The sequence below is a fragment of the Rhagoletis zephyria genome, unplaced genomic scaffold (genome assembly GCF_001687245.7).
Source record: "Rhagoletis zephyria isolate East Lansing unplaced genomic scaffold, Rhagoletis_zephyria_1.1 Rzeph_scaffold_00711, whole genome shotgun sequence".
In the NCBI taxonomy this organism is placed as follows: domain Eukaryota; kingdom Metazoa; phylum Arthropoda; class Insecta; order Diptera; family Tephritidae; genus Rhagoletis; species Rhagoletis zephyria.
Window position 1 is genome coordinate 1 of NW_016157795.1, and position 24,177 is coordinate 24,177.

Sequence of the window (24,177 nt, forward strand, 5' to 3'; positions counted from 1 at the left end):
TTAATTTATTAGCGTACGATTTATGTTTGAGTGCGTGTCCCCAAACAGGTGCCGCATACATAACAACCGATTGTGTTACTTTACTCAAGATTTTCTTTCGATTCTGACTAGGACCTCCTACATTTGTCATTAACCTAGCTAACGAACTGTGGACTGTAGCCGCTTTCTTACTAACCGTTTCAATGTGTATTTTGTATGACAACCTAGCGTCTATCATNTGCTGGGATCGTCTCAAATACATACCCATTTACATTCAAAGTCGTACTTTCTTTCTTCTTCCTGCTTGTTATAAGTACACCTTCAGTTTTCTGGATAGCTAGCTGCAAGCCATTATCCTTAAGCCATTCGTCGACCAAGGTAGCTTAATATCTTTCGCTACGACAACTAGCGCAATATTATCAGCATAGCCAATTATTTTAACACCTTTTAGAATAGGGAGGCGTAAGACTCCATCGTAAGCAATAATCCAAAGCAACAGACCGAGGACGGAACCTTGAGGAACACCTCTGGTAACGACATAATCCTTCGTACCTGCATCAGTACTATAATAAAGAACTCTATTACATAGATATCTACTTATTACGTTTATCAAATATCCCGGGGCGCTGATCGATTTCAGCGCACTAATAATTTGCGGCCAGCCTAGTGAGTTGAACGTATTCTATACTACCGCGCAGTATTCTTTTGAGCCGTTTTTCCAGCGTTTACCTTTTATTGCTTCTTCGGCTATGTCAGTGATTCTACGTATTTCGTCGAATGTTGACCTACTTTTTCGAAAACCATACTGTGCATCAGACAAACAATGCGTAGAATCAATATGCTCCCATAGACGTTCACAGATGATACGCTCCAACCACTTACCTAAAGCATCAATCATGCACAGGGGTCTATAAGAGGTAGGTTCCCCCAGTGGTTGCCAATCTTTGGGAGTAGGACCAGCCTCTGCCTTTTCCATCTATTCGGAAATATACCGTCTTGAAGGCATCTATTAAAAACTTCCGAAAATACTGAAGGGATTGTATCCACTGTCGATTTAATGACAATATTTGGGATACCATCAGGACCGGGAGCCTTGTTGTTTTTGAATCGTTTGGTCGCACTTTCAATTTCCTCCTTCTTTACAGGAGGAACACAGGCATTTGCCATAGCATCTATTGGCGCTGGCAATGGTTGGGGATCCGTCCGCGGAAAAAGAGTCTCTACTACTTCTTTAAGCAACATCGGGTATGTGCATTTGGCTAGCTTTGAACTTTTTCATTACCACTTTATAGGCACCGCCCCAAGGATACTCATCAATTCCATTACAAAGTTCCTTGAAACAATCTCTTTTGCTAGTTTTTTTAGCATCTTTTAATTTCTTTCGCAATGATTTAAAACTATCCCTTAGTTCATCCGACCTTATTCTTTGTAATTTTCTTCCAGCTTTATTGCATTGTGACCGTAACGACGCTATTTCAACCGTCCACCAGTATACGGGTCTCCGGTCGTTTCTGCGGACCTTTCTACTCATAGAAGAATCGCATGCCTTGATAAGACCTTGAGTGAGGGCTTCTGAGAGGATTTCTGCATTCCCCCGCATATTCATAACGCTGCTTATTTCGCTAATTACTAATGTAAACCTATTTATATCAAATGATTTTGTGCACCAACTACTTACATCACTTTGGACGTTTTGACGCGACACTGTAATTGTAGTTTTTATTTCAATTATTATAGATAAGTGGTCGCTGTGCGTATACCTATCGCTTAGCTTCTACGTGGTTTTTGTTGCCAGTGATTGACTACAGAAATCTAAGTCAGTAATGGAGCCTCTGCCGTTTTTCTCAACGTGTTTCTGTTGCCTGTATTCAACAGAAGCAGGTCCAGTGAAGCAAATGCTCTTAGCAAGGCATGACCTCGATTATTTGTTCTACTGCTGCCCCATTCTAAAGCCCAAGCATTGAAATCTCCAGCTATTTCTTTTGGAGAATACATCGTGGCATCTGGTACAGGTCTGTCTAGTAACAATTCAAATTCCTGCTGACTGAGGCTCGGTGGTGCATAGCAGCTGTAAATATATATCCCGTCGATCTTTGTTTTAACAAAAAACTCATGACTGCTAGGTTTGCCACTAATGCCTTTTTTTTACGCAAACCCATATCGCGGCCTTCTTTTTATGATCAGAGATCCAAGTACCTTGGTTAGGTTTCTTGTACTGTTCACTTAGAATTGCTACATCAATGCTTTCCTCAGTAATTGTCTGACTGAGCAGCTGCTGGGCAGCTTCGCAATGGTTTAAGTTTAGCTGCAGCAACTTCATATCTTTGCTCTTGTTTTTAACGCACGCTGAAAGAATGGACACTGCTTGCCACCATCAATATGGCTTTTATTAATCTGCCCACTTGTTTTACACAGCACGAATGAGGGTACACGTTGCATTGCTTGGCATTATGGCCTTTCTCGCCGCACTTAAAACATCAACCACTGCGGTCTTCATTTGTGCAGTCTCTCGCTTGATGACCAAAATCAAGGCATCTGTAACACCTGGTCAGAGTCGCATTTTCACGAATGCGACATACTGACCACCCAATCTTAATTTTATGAGCTACTATAATCTTTTTCGCAACGAGCTGTGGTAGCGAAAGCGAAGCTGTTTGAGTTCCTGAGTATCCGTTACGGAGAGATTTGATCCAGGTTAAGTCGAAGGTTTGAATCGACGTTATTGTTTCAGATATAGCCTTAGCTATATCTTCTTTTGTGGTGATCTCATCTAGATCATGTATCTCTATCGAGGTTACCTTGGATAGAGCTTTTATTTCCGCTCCATTTCCCAGCAGATTTTGCACGCCCTTCTTAAAAAGTTCTGTATTTTCCTCGTGTACATTATTGAGTTCGAGCAGAATTTCTCCTTTGGCGGTTTTGCGTACTCTTTCGACTTGCTCGCCAAGCTTATTTAAGTCCGCACTGCTTTTAACTGTTTTCAGCATATCGCTGTAAGACATGTCGCCTACCTTCTTGATAACAATGGCATTCGGTTTAACCGGTTTAGGGTTTGGCTTAGCCTTATTAGACTTTTTGCCTTTTTTCACGATCCATTCACCGGGAGCTGTTTGGTTAGTGTTAGCCAAAGCATCTCTATAGGACACCATTGTTTTCTCTTCGCCATTATTTCGGCTTGTAGCCACTTCGATAACTCCGGGCCGCTTTGCCGGGTTAACCTCACAAGTCGAGGGGTCTTCGCGGCCTCTTTTAGGAGTATTTTTTACCTTTTTAAAGGGTGGAGAAGTTTGAGTGGCTTTATATCTGTGGGACTTCTTTTCACGACTTCACTTCCTCCTATAATATCACGATTTCATCCACCAAGTCTCTCATCGGTTGATGTATGGAGCGTCTGGGAAGTGCCATCATCCCAACGAGGCTACTCAGCTTATTACTCAATATGAGCAACGCATTGTTTTTCTGCACATTGTGACTTTTTGCTGCCATGTTTGCCCCTATTTCTATGCAATCACGGCTGAGATCTAGGGGAGAGGATCATGCTCCTTCCGGTGCTGGAGCATCAGGCGACAAACTCATTCGCGCATACCTATCTGCATCCCCGACTGGTGACCTGAAGATCTTGCCACCCCTTTTAAAAGGATCTGGAAAATTTTCTTCCTTCTCCATTATTTTATTTGCGGCCCTTTTTGGTGAGTTGGCATCACCTTATAAAGGGTAGCTTTAGACTCAGAGCTTTAAGCTAAGCGCTGAAAGCTCAAGCCTAGAGCTTTGAACAGAAGCTTTCAGTCGCTTTAAGATATAGCTTTTAAAGCTTTTAATCTTAGGTTAAAGCTTTAAGTTCTGAACACAGCAAACAGTTCACTGCTGTCAAAATAAGCTGTTTGGCCGGCGCCAAAAGGGATCCCATTTGCTTATTTTATATTTATATACTTATAAGCAAAGATATAGAAAAAACGCAAATTACATACCTTGATAGTGATTCACACCATTTAAAACACAAGCACTATATAAAATAAGTTAATCCTAAACTTTTGAGCAAATTTTTTGCTTTATAAGCACTTTACACACGGCAAAAACTCGAAATTTAAATCAGCGAGAAAGAATTCGCGTCCGCACTGTCGTAAAAGCTACACTAGATCTGCGTCGAGCCTTTTGGCAAATTCCTCTGTCCGAAAACTCTAGAGATTACACATATTTTTAGGGCATATTGTGGGTAACGGAACCTTGCGAACAGATAAGATTTCCGCCGTGACGAACTACCCAGTACCAACGACTGTGAAGCAACTCAGGCGCTTCCTTGGAATGGCCGGTTGGTACCGCCGGTTTGTTAATAATTTTGCAACTATTACAACCCCTTTGACAAACTTGTTGAAGAAAAACAAAAATTTTGCTTGGAACGAAGAAGCGCAGAAATCGTTTGACACCTTAAAACAAATGTTATGTTCAGCTCCCGTTTTAGCTAGTCCGAACTATGAAAAGCCATTTATTATACAATGTGACGCCTCCACACTTGGAGTTGGTGCGGTTATATCACAGAAGAATGAAGATGGAATCGAAGTTCCAATTGCCTATTTTTCGCAAAAACTTAATAAGGCTCACGGTAACTACAGTGTAACTGATCTGGAGTGCCTTGCAGCTATCCTCAGTTTAAAGAAATTCAGAGCTTATATTGAGGGGCAAGATTTTACCATTGTCACCGATCACGCTAGTCTGCAGAGACAGACCTATCCAGCAGACTTGCGCGATGGTCTTTAAAACTGCAGGGATTTAGGTTCAACATAGAGCACCGAAGAGGTTCCCAGAATGTAGTACCAGATAGCTTATCGCGTCAAAACTTTGAAGAAATTAATGAGTTAGCAGTCCGTCCGTTAGTTGATATATAATCGTTCGAATTTCAGTCCGAAGAGTATAGAAAATTTTTGAACCACGCCCGTGAGAATAAAAATCGCCTACCTAACTTGCAAATACTAAACGATCGTATATATAAAAGAACAGAGCATCCCGACGGTAACCCAGTGCGAGAGATTTACAACTGGAAGTTATGGATTCCAAAAACCTTGATACGACAGGTCATAGAAAACGCCCACTGTCAGCCAAGCAAATGCCATGGCGGAGTCGGGAAGACGTTATAGCGCTTACGCATGAACTTTTACTGGCCCAATATGACGGTTGACGTCAAAGAATATGTTGGACAATGCAAAACTTGTCACCGAAGCAAAGCGCCAAATGCAAAACTACGTCCGCCTATGTCCGCGCAATATACAGTTCAGCGTCCCTTTCAGAAACTATACGTCGATTTCCTAGGTCCCTTCCCGCGGTCAAAGCAAGGAAACATAGGCATTTTCATTGTTCTCGATCATTTTACTAAGTTTCCTTTACTTAAAGCAATTAAAAATTTTAATACTCCAGGCATTTGTGATTTCCTGCGAGAACATGTTTTTAGTGTTTTCGGAACACCCGAAATCATCTTGAGTAACAACGGGAAACAATTTCAATCCTCCCAATTCAACAGTTTCCTCGCTCAACGTGGGATTAAGCAAGTTTATACCGCCATGTACGCGGGTTAACCGATCAATTGTTGCGGGTATAAGGGCCTATTTTAAAGAAGACCAAACTTTGTGGGACAAACACTTGCCAAGTATCGCAGAGGCTCTACGAAGTTCTCACCATCAGCACACCATACTATGCCCTCTTCGGCCAGCAGACGTCTCACGCTGACAAATATGGGTTACTACGAAGGCTCGGAGCCCTCGGCGACCATATTCTAGACCGAACCGATAAGCTAGAATTGATAGGATCGTCGATAGCCGAAAACATTAAAAAAGCGTTCGAGATGTCGGCAAGACGTTGTAATTTGCGAAGTTCTGCGGAAACTTTTAAGATTGGAGACTATGTATATAGAAGAAATTTTGTTCTGAGTGATGCCTCTAAGAAAGTCTGCGCAAAGTTTGCCCCAAAATTCGTTAAGGCTAAAGTGGTTGCACTAAAGCGCAATTGCTTATATGAGTTACAAGATGAAAGCACAGGAAAGCATGGGATTTATAACCGTAAGGATATCCAAAAGAACAAAACCAAAATACACACCACACCAACACTTTAGGTGGGGGGTGTGTACCGTGGGTACAAAACAGACTAGTGTTGTTTGAGTTAATAGATTTTTCTTAAAGTCCACCCACCCTGTAGTATTAAACACAGCTGCACTCAAAACCTCCTTCCGGGCATCTCCACAATCACCTGATCTAAGTTAGCAAAGTTATCGATAAATATTTTTGATTATTCGGCTTAGGGTCAATTTCCGCATTCAATATTCATTATTTCCCTTTGTGACCACGGAGCCGACCACATTAAGTCGATTAGAAATATATTTTAAGTGAATGCTAACTAAAGTGTTTACGGAGTGCAAGTGCACAATGAATCTTTTTTTTTCGTACTCATCATCAGCCATTTTGGCCTGAATTGGTAAGATTTTCCTTAATTATCTTTATCAAGTCGCGATATGTACATACATATATACATATCAAGAAATACACAATTTTCCAAGCAACTAAAAATCACATTTTTTCAGAAACTAATACATCACCACATTCCGCGTACATTAACTTGGCGAGCTACATCTTTGTGTGGAACTACTACATCTAGCCGTGAATGTGATTCCCCATACTAAAAGTGTAGTACTTAAGGAAAAGACACGCTTCCACCCTGCCGGCAGTGTATAATCACTTCTTCCATAACTCAATCATCGTCAACAGTCGACAAGAAACCTGCTTTTCAATGGGATATACCGAAAAATTTTGTATAAGGACAACCAAATATAGACCTGCCAATTGACCTGAAGGAATTGTGTTCTTTAAAAGACATGTTTTTTTTCTTCATCGCCAAATCCAGGTCGTTTAAATTCATTCCTAAGCAAAGTTATTATATGTGAAGTACATAATAACTGAAAACCCTAGCTTCAACCAGCTTCTATTCTTTCTAAGTTCAACCTGCGGTACAAAATTAAAGAGATAAGGAACAAAAGTAGACAGTGATTGCACTTCAAAGAATTACAAAAGAATTAATAGTACATGTATGACAGTGTACAATACTTACCATTTATATCTATCATTTATACTTACCAAAATTTTAATTTGAAGTTATATTCATAACAAGTAATTGCCTTATAATCTGTTTTCCTTCGTTTTTTATACTTACCTTTCACATTTACATTTGTTTGTCACATCAAACGCTGTACATACTTATGTACATAACATAAAGTTAAATAAGCAGGTTTTTTATTCTTAAGTACCATGTGGTGAGTCCACTTAAATTCTGTCTTTTCCTTATGTTTACCTTTTCATATTATCTCTCTCAAACACTAAGTGCTCACCGATTAATTGCGATCTGCTAATTTTGTATTTTTTTTTTTTGTTATCCAAATGAGCGCGCTTTAGTCCTTTTTTTGTTGTTACACCGCGCTCTGTAATTTTATAGTGGGTTATAAAAATATAGTGCGAACTAAGTTCCATTAATATTTTGCGTAGTAAAGAGAATATTGTTATTATTTCTTTTTCAATTTACTGATTAAAACCTATGTTTAAATAACCACAACAAACTACCATACCGCAATTATTCACAGCAGCCGCATACAAGCAGGGAGGCCTTCTTCGATACGTATATTGATACGTATTTTTCTATGCGCTACTGTTTTTGTTGTGCATGCATATATACAAATATATATATGGGGCATTTCACCTCAAGTGACCCAACTTTTGATATCGATGTGTTCCGATCGGGATGAAATTTGCACCAAGGTTAGTCCTATAAAAGTAGTTATGACACAAAATTTCAACGGGATCGGTCAAACACACACCGAGTTGGAGGGTCTTGAATTTTGACATTTTGGTCAAACGGCCATTTTTTCGGATCCATATAACTAATTACCTATTGTATTTAGAAAATTTTTTCAGGAATGTTTTCGATAGACTTCTCTTCAGTCTTTACAAATTTTATTTTTTTTTAATTAAAATAAATTTTTTTGAGAATTTTTTTTTAATAAAAAATAACTTTTATGTTTTTTTCAAAAAGGGGTATTCTTTTTAAGTTTTTTTTGCTCAAAAGAAAGCTAAGGTATTTTTCTTTAAGAGCTTTGTGGTCGCTTAGTGGGATGCGACTTGTTTATCAATGAAAATTAGCGTTTAGTAACTCGAAACAGCGGTTTTTTAATTTTTAGTATATGACCTATTGTCCTCTTTTTTCCTATTATTGTGTAAGTGTCTCTGAAACCTGAAAATAAAACTTATATGAGAAAGTATCTACAATTACCTTTCCAACGGTGTATAACATGCCTAACCAAAGTTTCATACCCTCGATACTGCTATTCCCGTAGTTACGGATGATTAAGATTTTTCGTAGTCTAACACAGCAGGTATTCGATTTTGTGCATCCAAGCACTTTATTAATAGCTTTGCAGAATTTTGAGTATAAGATTTGCATACCTACTAGCGCAATATTTGAAAAGTATGAAGAAGATGGGATTTCCCGGTAGTTAATGATGATTAAGATTTTTCTTTGTACCTAACCACGGCAGATTCGTCCAAACCTTTTCTCAAAAGATATGCATACCTATTCGCGCAACCTTAAAGTAGCTATAATAAATCAGCTATAGTTTATGAAGGCAGTGTATGGTCATTCTGAAGACCACTTTTTTAGAAACTGTGTTATTTACAAAATTAATATTTTCAATAGCTATGGCTCATAAAAAAGCTAAGCTTGATAAAGAAATGTTTGCTTCTTTTTGTTTTAATCCCTTCAAAAAAAAAAACACGTATCTTCAGATACACGACGGCTTTCTGACGGCTTAATATCAAAATTCCCTACGCTATCAAAACGGATGCGAATTTGTGGATCGTGCAGGAAAGAGCTCAGCAAATTGAAGGAATTACCGACTTCGAAAAGTAATGAGCCTTGTGAAGACGTTATTCCAGATAGAGACCATATTGAATCTGAGAATGATGACCAAATTTCCGATGACGATGGTTCCAACTTTACTGAAGAAAATATGACTTCAAGGAATGAGTGCCAAAACCAATCCCACAAGGATGCAGTAAAAGTACTTGAGCAAATAAAAGAAAAGTACAAAACTTCAACTAGTAGAGCAGAAAAAATTCAACTTCTCACGCTTGCTTCACCGACATGGAGTCGCGCAACAACAATGGCTGAGTTTGGAACATCAGAAAGAAAAGCCAGGATTGCTAAAAAATTAGTTGCAGAGCATGGCATACTCACACTCCCAAACACAAAGAAAGGAAAACCTTTAGAGTGCAAAACTGAAGCTCTAGTGACTCAGTTTTATCAGCGCGATGATATGAGTCGCCTGATGCCAGGGATGAAAGACTGGGTGTCTGTACGAATTGACGGTAAGAAAGTTCAAATGCAGAAGAGGATAATTCTCTGCAACCTGAATGAGCTGTTCGCGAGCTTTCAATCTGAACACGAGGATATTAAAATTGGATTCACAAAATGTACCTAGCTCAGGCCAAAACATTGCGTCTTGGCAGGAAGCAGCGGAACTCATACAGTATGCGTTTGCATTTATCATGAAAATGTGAAGCTGATGTTGAAGGAAATCAACTTGAATTATTTAACAAATGATTCGCCGGAAGATTTGAACAGTTACCGTGATTGCCTTAAATTGACAATGTGTCCTAATGTATCAACTTCTTGCCACTTGGGTGAATGCTCAAATTGCCCGGGAACTACGTTCATCAAAGAGAATTTGGTCAAGTCTTTTGACCGAGAATTTGTGGAGGAGGTCAAATTTGAATCTTGGCTGCAGTCTGAAAGGTGCACATTGAAAACAGTTATCTTAAGTGTGGACGATTTTGTGGAAGAAATTTGTACCGGATTGGTAAACTTGAGAACCCATGTAGAAGGTAAGGAGCAGCGGTCATCATTCTTCGAAAATTTGAAGATACATTTGCAGGCAGGTGAATTCGTTATTTCATACGATTTCGCAGAAAACTATAAATATGTTATCCAGGATGCCATACAAGCATTCCATTTCAATAACGACCAAGCAACTATATTTACAATAGTTATTTACTACATGAAAGATGGAAAACTGGAACATAAAAGTATGGCAATCATATCCGACGATTTGAAGCATGACGCCGTTGCTGTTTATGAGTACCAGAAGATAATACTAAATTATCTAAAATCCGAATTCACAGTAGCGAAGGTATACTACGTTTCGGATGGACCTCGTCAGCATTTTAAAAACAAAAGTAGCTTCGCAAATCTTATGGCTCATGAAACAGATTTCGATACACCAGCTGAGTGGCATTTTCACCCTACTGCTCATGGTAAAGGAGCATGTGATGGTATAGGAGCTAATATTAAAAGAAATGCAGCGTAGTATAGCCTCCAATGCTCTCATCAAGCTCGTATCATAGATTCGATAACTTTATTCCGGTGGGCAAAGAAGAAACTGAAATAATGTTTAGTAGCAAAGATGATCATGCGGAAACTGCGATATCACTGAAGAGCAGATTCGATGCTGCAGTAACAATCGATGGTACCGCTCAATATCATGCTTTCATACCGATTGGCGATGGAAGGCTCAAGTTAAAGAAGTTTTCTTCCTCTACAGAATGTGATTTCTTTCGAAAAGCGAAACCCGGAGTGAAATCAAAAGCAGAACCCAGTAACCCTAAGAAAGGATTGACGAAAAAAGCCACAAAGAAAGGTGGAAAATAAGGTGGATGGAAGGCTGGCTATTAGAAAATTAACTATCTTGTATACTTTTTATGTATCTATTTATTAAATTATATATTAAAAACTATTCTAAATAAATAAAAAAATTCATAATTTTCACCATTTCTATAGAAGAACAGTTATTTTATTCCAGAGGTGTACATATTGTGGGTATTATAGTGTATAGCGTATGAAACTTTAGTTGCTTGTTATATAGTGTTGGAAAGGTAATTGTATCTAATTTTTTATATGTCTTATTTTCAGGTTTCAGAAACACTTAGGTCATATATTAAAAACTAAAAAACGCTGTTTCGAGTTACTAAATGCTCATTTTAATAGATAAACAAGTCGCATCCCACTAAGCGACCTCAAAACTCTTAAAGAAAAATACCTAAGCTTTCTTTTGAGCAAAAAATAAACAATCTTAATCATCCTTAACTACCGGAAAATCCCATATTCTTCATACCTTTTAAATATTGTGCTAGTAGGTATGCAAATCTAATACTCAAAATTCTGCAAAGCTATTAATAAAGAGTTTGGATGCACAAAATCGAGTACCTGCTGTGTTAGACTACGAAAAATCTTAATCATCCTTAACTACGGGAATGGCAGTATCGAGGGTATGAAACTTTGGTTAGGCGTGTTATATACCGTTGGAAAGGTAATTGTATATACCTTCTCATATAGGTTTTCTTTTCAGGTTTCAGAGACACTTACACAATAATACGAAAAAAGGAAGACAATAGGTCATATATTAAAAATTAAAAAAAAAACCGCTGTGTCGAGTTACTAAACGCTAATTTTTATTGATAAACAAGTCGCATCCCACTAAGCGACCACAAAGCTCTTAAAGAAAAATACCTAAGCTTTCTTTTGAGCAAAAAAAAAATTTAAAAAGTACCCCTTTTTGAAAAAAACATAAAAATTATTTTTTATTTAAAAAAAAAAATCAAAAAAATTCATTTTAATTAAAAAAATAAAATTTGTAAAGACTGAAGAGAAATCTATCGAAAACATTCCTGAAAAAATTTTCTAAATACAATAGGTAATTAGTTATATGGATCAGAAAAAATGGCCGTTTGACCAAAATGTCACAATTCTAGACCCTCCAACTCGGAGTGTGTTTGACCGATCCCATTGAAATTTTGTGCCATTACTACTATTTTTAGGACTAACCTTGGTGCAAATTTCATCCCGATCGGAAGACATCGATTTCAAAAGTTGGGTCACTTGAGGAGAAATGCCCCATATATATACATATATGTAGGAATTCTTACCAGACCGGCCACGTTTTAATTAAAACACGTTGAGTTGGTGATATTTAAACATTTTAACAAATTTATTATATTAAAGTTAATTTAAAGTAGATAGATTTACCACTTCACCAACTTCGTACTTCAGCAGTCCAACTTGTAATGTCCGTTCGGCTATATTTGAAAAATGTTTATACCCGTCGTCAGTGAAAAAAAATTGTTGTGGTAGAATCTGGAAAAAATATGTAGTAATTTAAAAAAAATGTGGTAGATCTCAGGTTTTGGATCAAACTTTGTACAAAAATTAAAAAAATGCTGCAAGGTTTCACATAAATTGCAAAATTTTAATTATAATCCAAAAAAAATTTGTTTTAGCATAATAAAGTGAAAGATTGAAGTTGCTAAAAATTGCGTTGAGTTTTGGAAATTTTTTTCCTTGAACGTGTAAAGCAGTTCCTTCCATATCAAGATTTTTTTCGAAAATCTTTTGAACAGTTTTTCTTTTTATCACATCACGATATATGTAGCGAACAAATGCGGCACGTTCCAGATACCGCTACATGGGATTTGCCGATTTTGATAATTCTCAAGAAAACAACGCTTTAGAAACTTTAGATGTATTGGACAATTTTTGCTCTTAAACTTAAGAGAGGTATGTCGAGCAAAAACAAAACTACTCAACAATGCGAATATGTGGTAGATTTCAGACCTTGTGTGGTAGATGCTCAAAAAAGTGGTAGATCTACCACAATGTGGTAGAAGTCCGATCACTGCCCGTCGTTTGTCGTGTTTCGTTAAGTTATCGTTCAGTCGTTTAGTTTAAGGGGAGTACATATTACTTGACAGTAGTCTGTCAATCTACATCCAGCACTACATTCGGCCTTCCTGATCTCATTCGCCCTCGAATGAGTTGGCCCACTTTTTCATGTATTCCGCAACTGTTGAAGTCTTTCCCGGTCCCTCCTGGTCTCCCACTTTTTCCACCTCATATCGACCATGATTGAGCTTTTTCACGACCTTGTATGGCCCTAGAAATTTCGGTTTCAATTTCAACCCACTCCCGGATTGCGTTCTTTTGATTGCCACTAAATCGTTAAGTTCGTAACCTGTTTCTCCCCTACGACGTAAATTATATGACCTACGATTCTCCTGCTGTATTTGAGATATATTGTCTTTGGCTTGATTTCGTATTATTTCACGATCTTCATTTAACTCATCTACAGCGGCATCCTCTAAGAGGTCTCGTAGCTCTGGCATATTTGCCATACGCATGTCAAGTCCGGTTAAAATCTTAAATGGCGATTGTTTTGTGCTACGTGGTAGGTGTGTTGTTTACAAACTGTTGTACGCAATCTATGTGTTTGTACCAATTTGTAGGTGTTTCGGTGCACAACTTCGATAACATGGGAACTACTACTCTGTGCATTCTCTCCACTTATCCATTTCCCCGTGGCACTCCTATCGTTATAAGAAAACGCTGAATATTTTCACCCTGACAATATTCCCTAAATAAATTCGAGGTGAATGCAGCGCCCCGATCAGTAATGACGCGTTTAGGGTTACCAAATAAAGCTGCCTGTTTTTTATGTCTCTCCACCACTGCCTCAGCTCCTGTATTCTTTGTGGGGTACAACCACACAAATTTGCTAAATACATCTACTACCACTAAAATATAATTATACGACTTACTGGTAATTTCTAGCGGTCCCACATGGTCCACGTGGTACGTCCCTAACAGCTTATCTTCTTTGTTGATTGCATTTAAAAATCCTTCTTTCTTTCCACTCTTGGCAATACATCATATGCAACTTCGTACTACCTGTCCTACTTTGGCATTGATTTGGGGAATAAAAAACGTATTTTCTATTAAATCCTGGGTTTTATTTAGCGAGAAATGTCCCTGTCTGTGCGTAATCTTAATCATCCCGACTTCCATAAGCACTGATACTACTATTAACTCCTTCTCCGGATTCTTAAAGAGGATATCATAATTTACATAAAAGTCCTTATACTCGTCTTTCTCTAAGATTTTACGGATCGCTTTTGTCCACTCGTCTTTGAGTTGTGCTTTCTTAAGTCGATACTTTAGTGAGTCATCTAACGTTAAACAATACACCCTACTCAATGCGTCAACATGTGCCATTCTAGTTCCTGCCCTATGTTCGATTTCATAATTGAAATCTTGGAGCAACAATGCCCATCTCGCGATCTTTGGTGTTACATCTTTCCTCTTCAGAGTCATCGTAAACGCACTGCAGTCAGTTATGATTTTAAGTTTTATACCTAGTAGGTAGATTCTCCACTTCTTCAGGGCTTCGATGATTGCCAATTCTTCTAGCTCGTACGGCGGGTAATTCTCTTCCACTGGCTTCGTTTTCCGACTCATATATTGGACCGGATGTAATTTTTGGTCATATGGATCTTTCTGCAGTAAAATCGCTTTATACCCGTGCTTACTAGCATAGGTATGGACTTCACTCACTGCGTTCCGATGAATAGCCTTAAACTGTTCAAAATATGCAAGTGTTCTTCTCCTAATCTAAAAACAACGTCCTTCCTTAACAAATCCGATAATGGTCTGGCAATTACTGCAAAGTTTGCTATAAAGCGACGAAAATAAGAAGTCAACCCTAAGAACCTCTGTAGACTTTTCTTTTCTGATGGTAAAGGAAAATTTTTTACTGCAGCCGTCTTTTCTTCTGAAATTTGTATGGTACCGTTTTCAATAATATAACCTAAAAATTCTACTTTACGCTTAAGAAATTGACATTTCGACCACTTTATTTCAATTCCGTGAGCTGAGCTAACATGCAACACCTCTTTTAATTTTCCTATACCCTCGTTTTCGTCTCTATGTATGTAATCACTGTGCCCTTTTAGATTAGTGTCCGAAGCACAGCGTTAACATATCTACAAAAAACAGCAGGTGAATGTGAAATACCGAATGGTACGACGTAAAATTCGTACTGTCCATCACTAGTCACAAATGAGGTGTATTTCCTAGATTGTAGTTCCATGGGAACATGGAAAAATCCATTACACAAATCCAATGTTGTAAAAACTCTTCCACTTTGAAGCCTATCTATGACGTCGTCCATTACAACCATCAGGACATTGCCTCTTATTATTTTTTTGTTTAGTTGCCTATAGTCACAACACAAACGCTTTCCTCCATCTGTTTTAGGAACTACAACAATCGGGGAAGCGTAATTGGAATTGCTGACTTGTATTATTCCCTCCCTAAGCCATTCCTCGATTTGTTTATCAACAAACCTACGAACTTCAAATGACATTCGCCTTCGTCGTTGGTAAACGGGCACCTCATCTGACAATACTATTACCATTTTTACCAGCGATACACATTTACCTGTTGGTATATATTCGTGTACTAAATTCTCAACTTGCCTAGCCATACTCTTGTCCAAATGTTCCACGTCAATTTTATTAGTTTCCTTTAATTCGTTTAAATTCATTATATCGAACTCTCTTATCCACTCTTCTTGTATATCTATTTAATTTTCCTCATCATTAGATTTCGATTTTACGTCAACGTTTTGCGATTGCTTTTTCTTAACTTCTTGTTTTTCTGACAATTTCTTCTTTTTGAAAATCACTTCCTCCTCTGTTAAAATAATATCAACTTCCTTCAAAATGCCCTTGCTAATCATCCCTGCAAATTGAATGTCTTTTTCCCTGACTACATGGAAGGTGACATTTAACGATATCCCGTCTACATTAGGGTTATGATTTTTTTTTAGATTTAAATGCCTGTGGTGGCAAATGATGAACTTTTGTATAAATTTCCAAAAAATAACAACAATTTTGATAAATTATAAAAAAAAAACTCCCGCGCATAGGGGAATTTATTATCAGTTTCTAAGTGAAGAAAATTAATATTCAAACATGTTTTTCTTCTCAAATGTTTTATGGTTTTATTAAAGTAAAATAGATTCGTGGATTTAGTGCTGATACACATCGTTTTTAAATCAACACTTGGTAGGCAAAAAGGAATTTCGGTCGCATTTTTATACTAGGTATGGGGCTTTGCCATGCAATAGCCTTGTAAATGAAATGATAGTGTGCGCGGGAGGTATTTTCACGAACCAACAAAGATATCGCCAAAAAAGTAATATATGGACAAAAGTTCATTAAATGCAAGCACAGGCAAATCAAAATTAAAAAAGTGCAAAAAAATTATAACCCTAGTCTACATGCATCAAAGCTTCAAAACTACCTATTTTTTTCAATAACGTTTGCACAAGAGCTGTATAGTTTTCTTCTGTCAGTGTTCAACTTAGTTCCGCAACCACTTTGTAACAACGTATCGTAACGTATTAAATTAAGTGAGCATACGGAATCGATAAGGGCCTCAAATTTAAAATCGTTTATCCATACTGTTTTAAAGTGCAACTCTTCCCTAACGTTATTAAGAAATGGTTGAAAAGTCCCATCACACAACTTAACTTTACCCTTTCATTCGAAAGAGCGATGACCCATTTCGTTGCACTTGAAACATTTAAATTGTTTTTGTGGACACTGAGCAGCCGCATATGGCTCACCGCACTTAAAGCATCTTTTCCCCGAATCTTCCTTTGGCTTTAGCATAGCTACATTACTGTCTTTAGGTGCTCCATTTGCTCCCACTCTGCCTGGCCCTGAATTAGGTTTACGTATCTTTTCATAAACTTTAATTTGTGCCTTTAAATCTCCTATACACTTTGCTTGATACAATATCGACTTATTAAATCTTGAATCCGGGATCCCCTCTATAAAGTAATCAATGGCGCTTGCTTCGTCTAAATTTATTTGTTTTCCTATCTCCATAAGGCTATATAAATATTCAAATTCAATGATTCGTTCGAATGTTTGCGTCGATTCTTCAACAACTTATGAACATCTGAAGAACAAAGTTTAGAGCCAAATTCAGATATTAGTGCGTTTTTTAAACCTTCCCAATTGTTAATATTGCTTTGGCTTCTAAAGAGAAGCTTAGCTGCCCCACGTAACAGCTGTTTACCATAAACGAATCTTTGCAAATCATTTCACTTTAATATATCTGCATTCAAACCGAATTCATTTACCCAAAAGCGAATATCCACTAACCCTTCACCTGTAAACGAGCTAACACAATCGCCAATATCTTTAAGTGTAAATTGTTGTTGACGTACAAGAGGTTGGGAAGACAGGGGAATGTTAGTTTCTTGAACGTCATCGTACACCGACTGACTCAACTCATCCTCGCTTGACTGATTTCGGGACAAACCAAAGTGCTGGAGTAGTCTGTCCTGTAGTTCTCGTTTTTGCCCTGTGGTCGCAATCCCCAACTCCCTCAACTTATCTTTGAGTCCACTAACAGTCAAAGTCATCAACGTCTCTAAGTCCATCTTACAAGCTATTGATTAAGTACTCTTATAGTATTAGGATTAAATTGCTTAATACTAATAAAAAGTTCAAAAGTGTTTGAAATATGTAAATATGTATATATACATTCAGGTTTACATTAATGTGTATGTTTGGTTCGTTTATAATTGTACTTCGGTTTCTATTACTACGTTTATACGCACAGAATAATCGACTTAATTAAAAGCGCATTGACACCGTACACATTTCGCTCTAGTGTTTATACTTACGGCTTTATATCGGCATCAAAGCAACCGTCTTCAAAAGCAAACAAAATTAGCTGTTTTCATTTGACATTTTATAAGTTAACATAATGGAAAGTGATAAAAATCTAGTTTTATTCGGCATTATAAAATCGTAACAAAGAAAAGAACGATTATTATTAATCAGCTTTTAAATACTGATGCGATTATTTGGAATTTGAGCAGAAGAGCTGATCTCCAATTCGCTTTGACTGAGAGCGGTGTTTATACACTCTTTCTAACTGTCTGGAGAAATAAACTACCGATTTGAAATGGAGTGTGAGCCAAAACACTTCGCTCTTTCAAAGCGAATTGAAATTTAGTTTATACATATGTTTTGAATCGCGACGAAATGAATTAAAGCGACTTATGCATGCGTATAAACGTAGTATATATGTCTAAATTATATTTCATTTAGATTATACTTATGTACACAAATAACTTTTCAAGTCGTTTAACTATTCAGTAAATCTATACTTCTTCTACATATGTATGTATGTACAAGTTTTCACTGTATTAAATTGTACTGATTCTAATCAGAATTTACTTCCATTTAAGTACACAATTCATTTAACACCCGGTTTTCATGCAATGTATTCTTATCATCTCTATTTTCAACATCTAATACAAGTATGCACTTCCATTCTTCTTCCTAGTTACATTCCAATTGGATTTGATATTTCATTTTACTCTATTGTCGTCTCGCAACATATTTTAATAATTCTATGTTCTTCTTCACTCTTTACAGCTTTACTTCTTCGAGTATCTCTCTTCTTAAAAATTCTTAAAAGCTCTTCCTTCTTCGTATTTTACAACTTTACACTTGTTTATCTTCTTTCAACATTAACTTCTTTTAGTAATACATCACAGAAAACGGCAGTGCGCGCGAGTGACGAAAGCAGCCACAGTAGCATGCTGAAATGACTCGCTTATATATACACGAGATTTGGAAGTTTTTATCCAGACGTCCAATCAACATATTTGAGATATCGTTGGAAAGTTCTTGCAGAGTGTGTCCAGAAAATGTATTCAAGCTTCATAAGCGATTAACCGGATTCTTAAAAATTAGGCTAAAGTGTTGCGAAACAAAAAACGTTTTTTTGATTTTGCCGGTTTAAGGGGGCATGTGGGCACACCCAACATATTTAGTGTTATTCTATAGGCCAATACCTTTCAAACGATACCTTAAATATTAAGTTCCGGCCACTAATTGGAAAGATATAGAGGTATATGTGTTTTGGTTCGTGTCTCCACTACGAGATGCTTTGGTATGTATGTGGCGTCTGTACGTACCATTATTTAATTTTTTTCAAACTTTCAGGAATTAAAGTACAAAAAAAAACTAAGAAGGTTTTGTTCCAGGATGTTTTGATTCATACGCCTTTGTGGGCTTGGCTGCTGCCTGAAATTCGAAAAATGCAATTTTTTAAACTACAACTGAGGCCGCACTAGTCAGTCCATGTCATTCATGTGGATATCAGTAGAAGGGTATCNCAAAAAAAAACTAAGAAGGTTTTGTTCCAGGATGTTTTGATTCATACGCCTTTGTGGGCTTGGCTGCTGCCTGAAATTCGAAAAATGCAATTTTTTAAACTACAACTGAGGCCGCACTAGTCAGTCCATGTCATTCATGTGGATATCAGTAGAAGGGTATCCAAACAAGCTATCTAACGCTATCTTTTGTGTTTATAAAATATAAATATGTCATAACTTTACCGCCTGAACACTAAAAATCAGGCTGCTGAAAATATACATTTAGGGTATTTTCTCAAAAACTGGTCAGTCGATTTTATTCTAAGTTTCCACAAGTCTAGCCCAAAATCTTAGATTTTATCTGGCATACAGCTTATATCTGGGAAAACTCTTGTTGTGGCGATATTGCGATTCAAATTGAAAAAATATCGCTCCAAAAAGGGTCAAATGGTTAAAAATTAACATGTCTGTCTAATTTGGTTACTTTAAAATATAAAAATAACATACCCAGTTTCCCGAAAAAAATTTCTAATTCCCCGATTGCCACTTAAACAGAATTTCCTTGGAAATCGGGGAATTTCCCGCGAGTTGACAAGTTGAAGGATGCAGCTGTGCTAATGAATTCGTACATGTCTTGGAAACCACAATTTGTGTGTATTTTAGAGTTTTTTTCCAGTCACATGCCGAAATTGTAACATTTTTCCCCATTTTAATTGCAGGTATGTACACAGTATGTAACTATGCTACATGGGTTTATCACCCGCACTTGACCTACCTGGGAAGACGCGTTACCTACAGTTGTACATAAATATGTATGTATGAATGCATTTAGTTCACCCAATGTGCCACTACTAAAAACAGGTAACCTTGGTGTTTTTTTAGCTTTATTTTCACTGTTGGAAACTATATCAAGCTGGTTGCTTTTGGATATAATTCTTTGACGTATACTTGAAGCCTCAAAAAATTTTGGATCAATTTGCCGCATAACTTTTGAATTATAGGTGCTTAAATAAAAAATAATAATGAAAACAAGTGAATTTTTTATGTAATTTTTAAGAGGTGAAAAATTAATTATGCCATAACTTTTGAAGCACACCACATACTGATTTGAAATGGTATGTGTAATTATTACTTATGTGTACACTTCAAATGTAGTAGGTAAGAAAAGTGTGCATTAAAAAATAACGAAATGGCAAGTAACTCAAAGTCTGTAATTCCACATTTCACAATTTTCAAAATTTTCGGTTTATCGCGTATAGTTTTTGAAGCATTTAAGTTTAAGAACCTTTTAAGTATGTATTGTATACTACAAACAATTACGAATAATTTCATACCTGAGCAAGAGCTGTGCTTTCAGAATAAACCAACTTTTAAAGATAAAATATTCTGCGATCTTGAGTGTAATTTTTATTCCAAAAACACTTTAATTAAAGTCACATTTGGAAAACACGTCGAAACGATCTAAATCTTTCTATAACTGCTAGACCTTATAAAATTACATATACCTGTAAAATGCTTCAAACTATTTATCTCTAGAAGTGTGTAAAACCCCTGATTTGCTACTCTTAATGATGCTACTTCTTTTAGTCAGAATATTTCGAGAGTGGTATGAAAGCAACTTTTTTTCGACAAATGTTCTGATAGTTGCTCTTACTTAATTGGAGCCTTCTGAATTCAATGGCGTCCTAAGTTTTACCCTATTGGCTCCACTTTTCGAGATAGCGGTACTTGAAACTTTCCTTAAATTTTAACTATTTTATAAAAAAAAGTCCCTGGGTTTTGAAGATATTTTACTAAAATTTTGCACATAACCGTTTTTTAATATTACCTTAACTATTCCATAAAATCATCGAAATCGGTTCACTAAAACATATAGCTCCCATACAACTGATTGATCTGAGACGTTTTTTTGTGTTATAACTCCTTCAATTAAAAAGGTTAAAATTTAGTCTAGGTTCAATTTAACATATAGCACGCATACAATTTATTGTTCAGATATGAAGTTAGAGTTATTGCGCAAAAACACATATCTGAGTAATCAGTTGTATTGGAGCTATATGTTAATGTTAACCTTTTTCGATAATTTTAAGGAATAATTAAGGTAATATTAAAAAACTGTTATGTGCAAAATTTTAGTAAAATAACTTCAAAATTGAGGGAGTTATTTATAAAATAGTTAAAATTTAATCAAATGTTCAAGTACCGTTATCTCGAAAACCGAGCCAATCTGGTAAAACAGGGCATGCCATTGAATTTAGAACGTCCCAATTAAGTGAGTTCAACTTTCAAATTCTTTCCTCAAAGTTTACAACTTGAACAGCGTAATTTCAACCCAGCTTATTCTTTTGTTTTCTATTTCATGCTTATTCCTCGTCTAACTTTTGAAGCACTTGATGAATATGAATTACACTTATATTAATAGATTTATTAAGAGATTACGAATAAAATGATATATAAAACATAGGTGTGCTCACAAATTTAAAAATTAAAATTTTTTGTTTGAAAGTGTACCTATTTTTTAGATTTGCCCATATATGTATAAATTTCCACTAAGCAAAACTACTTGAGAAAAAAGCATTAGTTTAATAGCACGAGTGCAACATCGTACACGCGATAGAAGTAAAACTTCTTAAAAAAAGCACATGCGTTCACACCCGGTAGAAATTTTAACGAAAATTTAACTACGAGGCAATCTGACGAATACAGTTGTTAATTTTATCCAAAGTTGGTACCAAGTTGATAAGTTTTTATCATTTCTCATAATTCTTTTTATTTGTAATTTTTTCGAAAACAAAGGATGTGATCATTATTTTTCGCTTTATTCCGTATTCGAAAAATTATATGTTTCAATGGACAAATCGATTTGAATACATAATTTAGATTTAGATAATATTTTTAGCAATTTATTTATTTATTATTTTCATTTTGCTACCCCAAAATAATTGATATCAAATAAAACACCTCTTTGAGCTGAAAGTTTCGAGTGACGAAAGCTGAACTAGAAACATAAAATTTATGATATCAATTTCGTGACGAAAATCATACGCATTTTTTAACTGCCTTTGAAACGTACGGAAAATCTTTTTTTATTTATTCGGAACGTTGCGAAATTCCGTCTACTGCTAGAAACACAAAATAAAAATTAGAACTTTTGCAACGATTCGTATGAATAAAAAAGATTTTCCCTACGTTTCAAAGGCAGTTAAAAAATGCGTATGATTTTCGACACGAAATTGATATCATAAATTTTGTATTTCTAGTTCAGCTTTCGTCACTCGAAACTTTTACCTCAAAGAGGTGTTTTATTTTTCAACTTTTTAACATACTGTATGTATGTATGTACCTACTTATTTTGTGCTCGTATACAGGGTTGCCACTGACGAAAAAAAATGTTTACCATCCACTTAAAAAAATCTACCAAATCTTCTAAATATCTACCAATAACTTTTTTATAATTATTTTAATAAAAACTATAGTTTTGTTATTTTTTTATTTATTTTAATTAAAACTATAGGTCTTTTTTATTTTTTTTTAGTTATTTCAATAAGAATTAAAACTGCTTTTAAGAACTTTTTATTTAACTAGTGATACGGTATCTGAGTCATATTATTGGCATATTCTCAGTTTCCTTCAACCAAAAACGGAAGTGATGAAACTAAAGGCAACAATGGAACTTCGTTATTTGAAAAACTTCAACTCTAAATTTCGAATCTTTTACTCTGAATTTTTACAACAATTTAAGGTATGGAGTTTTAAAGCAAATACTATTTGAGTATAGCCAACAATGTGCTGCTTACAATTCCCGTTGTTTTTTTTTTATTTTTTTTCATTGATAAAAAATTGCGTTGATTTATTTTTTTTTTCGAACAATCATAGTGTTACATACCTGTCAATTTTTTCTTTATATTTTAGTAATCATTTAAAATATTTAGGCAATGAAAAGCTCCTCGGGATTCCAGTAAAATTAGTTTAGAATAAAGCGCGATATGTGCGCCTTATATCGATATACATTTATACGTATGTAATTATATAAAAAGCATGCAAAGAAATTTATAATATATTTAAAGATAACTACGAAAAATAAATCGGGAACGGAAAGTTCATCAAAAATCTACCAAAATGAGAAAAAATTTACCTTTTTACCAGCCCAAATTTTTTCTACCAATTTTGGTAACAATTTACCAAAGTGGCAACCTTGCTCGTATTTCTGCTTTTCGTCTTGTTTCGTCTCTTTCTTTTCGGTTGTTGCCGATGTCTTATTGGAGTATTGTCGGTTATGACGAATTTGAATATTCTTGCTGATCTTCGACTGCTGTTGTACTTATTCGGTTGCTGCTGTTCTGGTTCGTCTGCTACCGTTCTGTCACGCTGACACTGTTCTGCTACGACGGCTTGTATTCTGCGCCTGCTTGTATTCTGCGACTGCTTGTATTCTGCGACTGCTTGTATTCTGCTACGACTATTATGGTTCTACCACTAATCTATTACAGCTGCAGCCGTTCTGATTCAGCTATTTTCTACTGAACTGCGGCAAAATATCTCTGTCGGCTTCGCTGCTTTTTGGCGAAATTAAAATTCCACAGCGATGGCTTTACAAAAGGTGCTTCGAAATGTGCGAAATTTGGTGACTTTTGTAACAATTTCGAAGAGTATGCTTCTTCCTACTTCTCGGTGTTTACTGGAATCTGTATTTGGCTTCAATTAGCGAATATTAAAATTTTTGCTGCTGCTGACTCACGTCTGGGATCAAATTCCGGGTGAGCCCCCAAAATAGTAGGAATTCTTACCAGACCGGCCACGTTTTAATTAAAACACGTTAAGTTGGTGATATTTAAACTTTTTAACAAATTTATTATATTAAAGTTAATTTAAAGTAGATAGATTTAGCACTTCACCAACTTCGTACTTCAGCAGTCCAACTTGTACTGTCCGTTCGGCTATATTTGAAAAATGTTCATGCCCGTCGTTTGTCGTGTTTCGTTAAGTTATCGTTCAGTCGTTTAGTTTAAGGGGAGTACATATTACTCGACAGTAGTCTGTCAATCTACATCCAGCACTACATATATATCTTACATATACATATGTACAAATTTATGCAA